Here is a 9,498-nt window from a genome sequence, read left to right as displayed (position 1 = left end):
TGTGCCTCCAAACACCCATTTTGATGCTTCAAAACTTGCGTTTTAGAAGCACAAGATTTAAAATCATGTTTTGGGAGCACCTTAGTATGAAATTCGCACTTTGAAGCTTGTGGCTTTTGGAAGTGCAAGCTTCAAAATGATGTTTTACGATCACGAAAAATTTCAAAATCGCACTCTGAAGTTCATGCCTTTAGAATAGAAATTTGCATTTTCAAGCTTGTTGTGCCTCCAAAAACCCATTTTGTTACTTCAAAACTTAGGTTTTGGAAGCACAAACTTCAAAATGATGTTTTGGGAGTGTGATAAGTTTCAAAATCACTCATTTAAGCGCATGGGTTACAAATTGAAAATTGCATTTTGAAGCTTGTTTTGTCTCCAAACACCAATTTTGATGCTCATGGCTTCATTATCAGAACTTGCATTTTAAAGTTTTTATGCCTCCAAATACCCGTTTTGATGCTTTGAAACTTGGATTTTTCAAGGACAAGCCTCAAAATTATGTTTTGGAAGCACAATAAGTTTGAAAGTCACGCATTTAAGCTCGTAGCTTCAAAATCGAAACTTGAATTTTGAAGCTTGTTATGTGTCCAAACATAAATTTTGATGTTTCAAAATTTGGGATTTGGAAGCACATGCTTCAAAATAATATTTTGTGACCACAATAAGTTTCAAAATTGGGCTTTGAAGCTCATTGCTTCAAAATAAGAATTTGTGTTTTTAAGCTTGTTGCGCCTCCAAACACCCAGTTTAATGCTTCAAAATTTGGGTTTTGGAAGCAAAAATTTCAAAATGATGTTTTGGGAGCACGATAAGTTTAAAAATTACACTTTGAATCTCGTGGCTTGCGAATGGGAACTTGCATTCTGAAGCTTGTGGTTTCTATAAACACCCATTTTTAGGCTTCAGAACTTGGGTTTCGGAAGCAGAAACTTCAAATTGATTGTTTGGGAGGGCAACAAGTTTCAAAATCTCGCTTTGAATCTTGTGGCTTATGAATTAGTTTCATTTTGAAGATTTTTGTGCCTCCAAACACCCATTTTGATGCTTCAAAACTTGGGTTTTGGAAGCACAAGTTTGAAAATCATGTTTTGGGAGCACCTTAAATCTCAAAATCGCACTTTCAAGCTCGTGGGTTTGGAATTAGAACTTACATTTTCAAGTTTGTTGTGCATCTGAATGCACACTTTGATACTTCAAAACATGGCTTTTGGAAGCGCAAGCTTCAAAACAATGTTTTACGAGCACAAAAAGTTTCAAAATCACACTCTGAAGCTCATGCCTTCAGAATAGGAATTTGCATTTTCAAGATTGTTGTGCCTCAAACACCCATTTTGCTGATTCAAAACTTGGGTTTTGGAAGCACAAACTTCAAAATCATGTTTTGGGAGTGTGATAAGTTTCAAAATCGCTCATTTAAGCTCACGGGTTATGAATTGAAAATTGCAATTTGAAGGTCATGACTTCTGAATCAAAACTTTGAAATTTTTGCTTCCAAAACCCAAATTTTTGAAGGAAATGCTTGAAAATGATGTTTTTGGAGCAAGATAAGTTTCAAAATTGCACTTTGAAGCTCATGGCTTCCGAATTAAAACTTCCATTTTGAAGCTTGTTGTGCCTCCAAACAACAATTTTGATGCTTCAAACCCTGGGTTTTGTAAGAACAAGCTTGAAAATGATGTTTTGGGAGCATGATTATTTTCAAAATCAAGATTTTAAGCTCGTGGCTTCGGGGTCGAAACTAGCATTTTGAATCTTGTTGTACCTACAAACACCCATTTTTATACTTCCAACTTGGGTTTGGGAAGCACAAGCCTGGAAATGATGTTCTGGGAGCATGCAAATTTGAAAATCACACTTTAAAGCTTGTTGTGCCTCAAAATACTGATTTTGATGGTTCAAAACTTGTCTTTTCAGAGAAGAAGCTTTGAAATGATGTTTTGGGTGTACAATAAATTTGAAAATGATGATTTTAAGCTAGTGGCTTCGGAATCAAAACTTGCATTTTGAAGTTTTTTGTACCTCAAAACATGTATTTTGATGCTTCAAAACATGAATTTTTGAAGAACAAGCTTCAAAATAATGTTTTAAGAGTACAATAAGTTTGAAAATGATTATTTTAAGCTTGTGGCTTTGGAAGCATAACATTCATTTTGAAGCTTGTTGTGCCTCCAAACACCCATTTTGATGCTTCAAAACTTTGGTTTTTGAAGAACACACTTGAAGATGATGTTTATGGAAAGATAAGTTTTAAAATCGCACTTTGAAGCTCATGCCTTCATAATCAAAACTTGCATTTTGAAGCTTGTTGTGCCTCCTAACAACCATTTTGATGCTTCAAAACTTGGGTTTTGGAAGCACAAGCTTCAAAATGATGTTTTGGGAGCATGATAATCTTCATAATCAATATTTTATGCTTATGGCTTCAGAATCAAAACTTGCATTTTAAATATTATTGTGCCTCCAAACACCCACTTTTTATATTTCAATCTTGGGTTTTGGAAGCACAAGCCTAAAAATGATGTTTTGGGAGCATGAAAAGTTTCAAAATCACACTTTGAAGGTCGTGGCTAAGGAATTGGAACTTGCATTTTGAATCTTGTTGTGCCTCAAAACATGTATTTTGATGCTTAAAAACTTAGTTTTTCCAAGAACAAGCTTTGAATGATGTTTTGGGAGTCCATTAAGTTTGAAAACTATGATTTTAAGCTCGTGGCTATGGAATCAAAACTTGCATTTTGAAGCTTCTTGTGCCTCCAAACACCCATTTTTATGCTTCAAAACTTGGGTTGGGGAAGCACAAGCTTCAAAATGATATTTTGGGAGCATGATAAGTTTTAAAATAAGTGTTTGGAGACAAAACAATCTTCAAAATGCAATTTTCAATCCGGTACCAATGAGCTTAAATGAGTGATTTTGAAACTTATCACACTCCCAAAACATCATTTTGAGGTTTGTGCTTTCAAAACCCAAGTTTTGAAGCAGAAAAATGGGTGTTTGGAGGCACAACAAGCTTGAAAATGCAAATTCCTAACTAAAGGCACAAGCTTCAAAGTGTGATTTTAAAACTTTTCGTTCTCGTAAAACATCATTTCAAAGCTTGTGCTTCCAAAACACATGTTTTGAAGCATCAAAGTGCGCATTTGGAGGCACATAGAACTTCAAAATGCAAGTTCTAATTCCAAAGCCACGAGAGCTTCAAAGTGCAATTTCTAGACTTAAGGTGCTCCCAAAACATGATTTTCAAACTTGTGCTTCCTAGACCCAAGTTTTGAAGCATCAAAATGGGTGTTTGCGGGCACAAAAATCTTCAAAATGCAACTTTTGATTCATAAGACACAAGCTTCAAAGCGAGATTTTGAAACTTGTCATGCTCCCAAAACATCATTTTGAAGTTTCTGCTTCCGAAACCCAAGTTTTGAAGCATCAAAATGGGTGTTTGTAGGCACCGCAATCTTCAAAATGCAAGTTCCAAATCGGAAGCCACGAGATTCAAAGTGCAATTTTTAAACTTATCGTGCTCCCATAACATCTTTTTGAAATTTGTGCTTCCAAAACTAAGATTTTGAAGCATCAAAACGGGAGTTTGGAGGCACAACAAGCTTCAAAGAGAAATTTCTTATTTTGAAGCCATGAGCTTCAAAGCCTAATTCTGAAACTTATTGTCATCCCAAAACATTATTTTCATGCTTGTGCTTCCAAATCCAAACTTTTCAAGCATCAAAATTTATGTTTGGACACATAACAAGTTTCAAAATTCAAGTTTTGATTCTGAAGCCACGAGCATAAAAGTGAGATTTTCAAACTTATCGTGCTTCCGATACATAATTTTGAAGCTTGTGCTTGAAAAATCAAAGTTTCAAAGTATCAAAATGGGTATTTGGAGGAATAACAAACTTCAAAATGCAAGCTCTGATTACGAGGCCACTAGCATCAAAATCGGTGTTTGGAGACAAAACAAGCTTCAAAATGCAATTTTTCAATTCGTAACCCATGAGCTTAAATGAGCGATTTTGAAACTTATCACACTCCCAAAACATCATTTTGAAGTTTGTCCTTCCAAAACCTAAGTTTTTTAGCAACAAAATGGGTGTTTGGAGGCACAACAAGCTTGAAAATGCAGAATGAGTGTTTGGAAGCACAACAAGCTTCAAAATAAGAACTTGCATTTTGACACTTGCGGTGCCTACAAACACCCATTCTGGTGCTTCAAAACTTGGGTTTCAAAAGCAAAAATTTCAAAATGATGAGAATTTGCATTTTCAAGCTTGTTGTGTCTCCAAACACCCATTTTGCTGCTTTAAAACTTGGGTTTTGGAAGCATAAAGTTCAAAATGATGTTATTGGATTGTAATGAGTTTCAAAATCGCTCATTTAAGCTCATGGTTTACAAATTGAAAATTGCATTTTGAAGCTTGTTTTGTCTCCAAACACTGATTTTGAAATTTATAATGCTCCCAAAATATCATTTTGAAGCTTGTGCTTCCCAGACCTAGGTTTTGAAGCATAAAAATAGGTGTTTGGAGGGACAAGAAGCTTCAAAATGCAAGTTTCTAATCCATATCTATGAGCTTAAAATCATAGTTTTCAAACTTATCGGACTCCCAAAACATTAGTTCAAAATTTGTTCTTCAAAAAACCAAGTTTTGAAGCATCAAAATGCATGTTTTGAGGAACAACAAGCTTCAAAATGCAAGTTCCAATTCCTTAGCCATGAGCTTCAAAGTGTGATTTTGAAACTTTTCATGCCCCCAAAACATCATTTTAAGGCTTGGGCTTCCAAAATCCAAGTTTGAAATATAAAAATGGGTGTTTGGAGGAACAAATATATTAAAAATGCAAGCTTTGATTCTAAAGCCATGAGCTTAAAATCTTGATTTTGAAGATTATCATGCTCCCAAAAAATCATTTTGAAGCATCAAAATGGTTGTTTGGAGGCACAACAAGCTTCAAAATGCAAGCTTTGATTCTGAAGGCATGAGCTTCAAAGTGCGATTTTGAAACTTATCTTGCTTCAAAAACATCATTTTCAAGTGTGTTCTTTGAAAACCAAAGTTTTGAAGCATCAAAATGGGTGTTTGGAGGCACAACAAGCTTCAAATGCATGTTATGATTCCAAAGACATGAGCTTAAAATCATCATTTTCAAACTTATCGTACTCCCAAAACATTATTTTGAAGTTTGTTCTTCGAAAAGCCAAGTTTTGAAGCATCAAAATGCATGTTTTGAGGTACAAAAAGCTTCAAAATGCAAGTTTTAATTCCCAAGCCACAAGCTTAAAATCATCATTTTTAAATTTATTGTACTCCAAAAACATTATTTCCAAGCTTATTCTCCGAAAAGCCAAGTTTTGAAGCATAAAAATAGGTGTTTTGAGACACAACAAGCTTCAAAATGCAAGTTACAATTCATTAGCCACGAGCTTCAAAGTGTGATTTTGAAATTTTCATGCTCCCAAAACATCATTTCCAGGCTTGCACTTCCAAAACCCAAGTTTGAAGTATAAAAATGGGTGTTTGGAGGTACAACAAGATTCAAAATACAAGTTTCGATTCTGAAGCCATGAGCTTAAAATCTTCATTTTGAAGATTATCATGCTCCCAAAACATCATTTTGAAGCTTGTGCTTACAAAACGCAAGTTTTGAAGCATCAAAATGGTTGTTTGGAGCCACAACAAGCTTCAAAATGGAAGTTTTAATTCGGAAGCCATGAGATTCAAAGTATGATTTTGAAACTTATCTTGCTCCAAAAACATCATTTTCAAGCATGTGCTTCCAAAACCCATGTTTTGAAGCATCAAAGTGTGCGCTTGGAGGCACAACGAACTTCAAAATGCAAGTTCTAATTATAAAACCACAAGCTTCAAAGTGCGATTTTGAGACTTAAGGTGCTCCCAAAACATGATTTTAAAACTTGTGGTTCTAAAACCCAAGTTTTGAAGCATCAAAATGGGTGTTTGGAGGCACAACAATCTTCAAAATGCAACTTATGATTCATAAGCCACAAGCTTCAAAGCAAGATTTTGAAACTTGTTGCGCTCTTGAAATATCATTTTGAAGTTTTTGCTTCTAAAACCCAAGTTTTGAAGCATCAAAATGGGCATTTGTAGGCACCGCAAGCTTCAGAATGCAAGTTCTGATTCAAAAGTAGTGAGCTTGAAAGTGCGATTTTTAAACTTATCGTGGTTCCAAAACATCATTTTGAAATTTGTGCTTCCAAAACCCAAATTTTGAAGCATCAAAATGGGTGTTTGGAGGGCACAACAAGCTTCAAAATGCAAGTTCTTATTTTGAAGCCATGAGCTTCAAAGCCCGATTTTGAAACTTATTGTGGTCCCAAAAGATTATTTTAAAGCTTGTGCTTGCAAATCCCAACCTCTGAAGCATCAAAAATTATGTTTGGACACATAACAAGCTTCACAATTAAAATTTTGATTCAGAAGCCACGAGCATAAAAGCGCAATTTTCAAAATTATCTTGCTTCCGAAACATAATTTTGAAGCTTGTGCTTGAAAAATCCAAGTTTCAAAGCATCAAAATGGGTATTTGGAGGCATAACAAACATCAAAATGCAAGTTTTGATTACAAGGCCATGAGCATCAAAATCGGTGTTTTGAGACAAAATAAGCTTCAAAATGCAATTTTTAATTCATAACCCATGAGCTTAAATGAGAAATTTTGAAACTTATCACACTCCCAAAACATCATTTTGAAGTTTGTGCTTCCAAAACCTAAGTTTTGAAGCAGCAAAGTGGGTGTTTGGAGGCACAACATGCTTGAAAATGCAAATTCCTATTCTGAAGGCACGAACTTCTAAGTGTGATTTTGAAACTTTTCATGCTCGTAAAAAATCATTTTGAAGCTTGCACTTCCCAAAGCCATGTTTTGAAGCATCAAAGTGCGCATTCAAAGGCACAACGAACTTCAAAATGCAAGTTCTAATTTCAAACCCACGAGCTTCAAAGTGCGATTTTGAGACTTAAGGTGCTCCCAAAGCATGATTTTAAAACAACTACTTTTGAAACCCAAGTTTTAAAGCATCAAAATGGGTGTTTGGAGGCACAATAATCTTCAAAATGCAACTGATTCGTAAGCCACAAGCTTTAAAGCAAGATTTTGAAACTTATCGCGCTCCCAAAACATCATTTTGAAGTTTATGCTTCCAAAACCAACGTTTTGAAGCATAAAAATGGGTGTTTGTAGGCACCACAAGCTTCAAAATGTAAGTTCTGATTCAGAAACCATGAGATTCAAAGTGCAATTTTTAAACTTATCGTGCTCCCAAAACATCATTTTGAAATTTGGGCTTCCAAAACCTAAATTTTGAAGCATCAAATTGGGAGTTTGGAGGCACAACAAGCTTCAAAATGCAAGTTCGTATTTTCAAGCCACAAGATTCAAAGCACGATTTTGAAAGTTATTGTGGTCACAAAAAAATTATTTTGAAGCATGTGCTTCCAAATCCCCACTTTTTGAAACATCAAAATTTATGTTTGGACACATAACAAGCTTGAAGATTCAAGTTTTGATTCTGAAGCCACGAGCATAAATGCACAATTTTCAAACTTATTGCGCTTTCGAAACATAATTTTTAAGGTTGTGAATGAACAATCCAAGTTTCATAGCATCAAAATGGGTATTTGGAGGCATAACAAACTTCAAAATACAAGTTCTGATTATGAGGCCACAAGTATCAAAATCAGTGTTTGGAAACAAAACAAGCTTCAAAATGCAAGTTTCAATTCGTAATCGATGATTTTAAAGAGCGATTTTGAAACTTATCACACTCTGAAAACATTATTTTGAAGAGAGATCTAACCAAGCATACTATGCTAGTATCTAGATCATCTACTTGTTGATTACTCATATCTTCGACAAGTCTGAAACCCTTAACTGGGTAGGCCTGGCAAAGCCTTTGTAAATCCTCTAACAAGGTGGTTCACAACTATGAATCTGAAATCCTCTCACAAGGTAGTCTTTAACAGGACTTATCTCCTAACAGAGATCTAGATTCCTAATAGGATTTGTTCTGGTGAGGAACATTGTATGACCTTAACCGGTCTGGTTTCTATTCTGTAGATAGTTACTTGTGAGTTTCTGCTCACTATGGTTTTTCCCATTTGGGTTTCCATGTCAAAATCTCTTGTGTTATGGTGATGGTTCTCTTGTGGGTGAATGCTCTATTTGCTATTTGGTTTGCATTTGTCTTAACCGGTTTGTTAGTAAATCTATTATACCAGTTATCTACTAAACTATTTAAGAGTTTGAGTTCAGTATTTTTTGGTATACAAATTCACCCCCCCCTCTTAGTATTCATCAATTGGTATCAAAGCCAACCTTTCTATAAGTTTTACCACTTGGAAGGAGATATGGGGAATATACTGTGAGGGAACTTACTCATCGTCTCACTCAGACTAAGAAAGCCTTTGATGAACTCAAAGTCAAATATAAAGCTTCTCTAGCAAAAAGAAGAGATCATGCTGAGAAACTGATGGAGCTTACTGAAAATAGTTCTTCTGATGAAGTAGACATGGAAGCCCTATTTGAAGAAGTTGAAAAACTGAATGAATCGAGTGCCAACTTGAGAAGGGAACTAGAAGGACTGACTATCAGAATGTGTCAAGAGCTTGAGAACCAGAGGAAAGTTGAAGACCTGGTAAAAGACAAAGATCATGAGATCTCCAAGCTGAAGCAAGAAATCAGTGCCCTTACTGCTCATCTCCAAGAGAGTAAAATGGAAAAAGAAGAAATGCAAAGTGAACTAAACATGGCTATTTCTGAGAATGCAACCTTGAAGGAATCCAATGCTACTATTTCCAAGGAACTCACTGAGTCAAAGGAAATACTTGCCAAATTCAATAAGAGCACTGTTAAGCTAGAACAAAAGCTTGAATCAGCAAAACCGGTAAAGAATACTAGTGGACTTGGTTTTTTTGGTTATGAGGAAGGTGAGACCTTTGGAACAAAAGATGGAGCATCAAAGAAGCAACCGACATCAAAGGATAAAGGTAAGCAAAAGTTTAAACTTGTTTGCTTTAATTGTCTCAAGGAAGGACATACTACTAATGTGTGTAGAAATAAGGCCTACAATAATTTTCCTTATTTTCTAAACAATAAGCCTAGATCCAATAGATTCAAAGGTAACTGTTATGCATGCAACAAGTTTGGGAATAGAGCATTTGAATGCAGGTCTATTATGCACAACACTGGGAGATATCCTCAAAGGACTCAAGGAGTTTTTCCTGAATCATTTGTGAATCGGAATCCAAACCGGTATAATGCCTATGACCATCAGTTAGGTGGTGGTAGCTATCAAGCGGCAACCGGTTGGAGAGCAACCTCTTTGATCTGCCATGGTAGTGGTCACATTGCTGCAACATGCAAGAGGAAGAATGGTAGAATGAACAATGGACCATGGAGAACACCTGGAATGGTATGCTATCATTGCAACAAACCGAGATACCTTGCCAAAACCTGCAGAATGAGAAAGAACCTATCAGA

Source organism: Cryptomeria japonica, chromosome 4, assembly GCF_030272615.1.
Source record: "Cryptomeria japonica chromosome 4, Sugi_1.0, whole genome shotgun sequence".
NCBI lineage: Eukaryota > Viridiplantae > Streptophyta > Pinopsida > Cupressales > Cupressaceae > Cryptomeria > Cryptomeria japonica.
Note: the sequence above shows the minus strand (reverse complement) of the source record.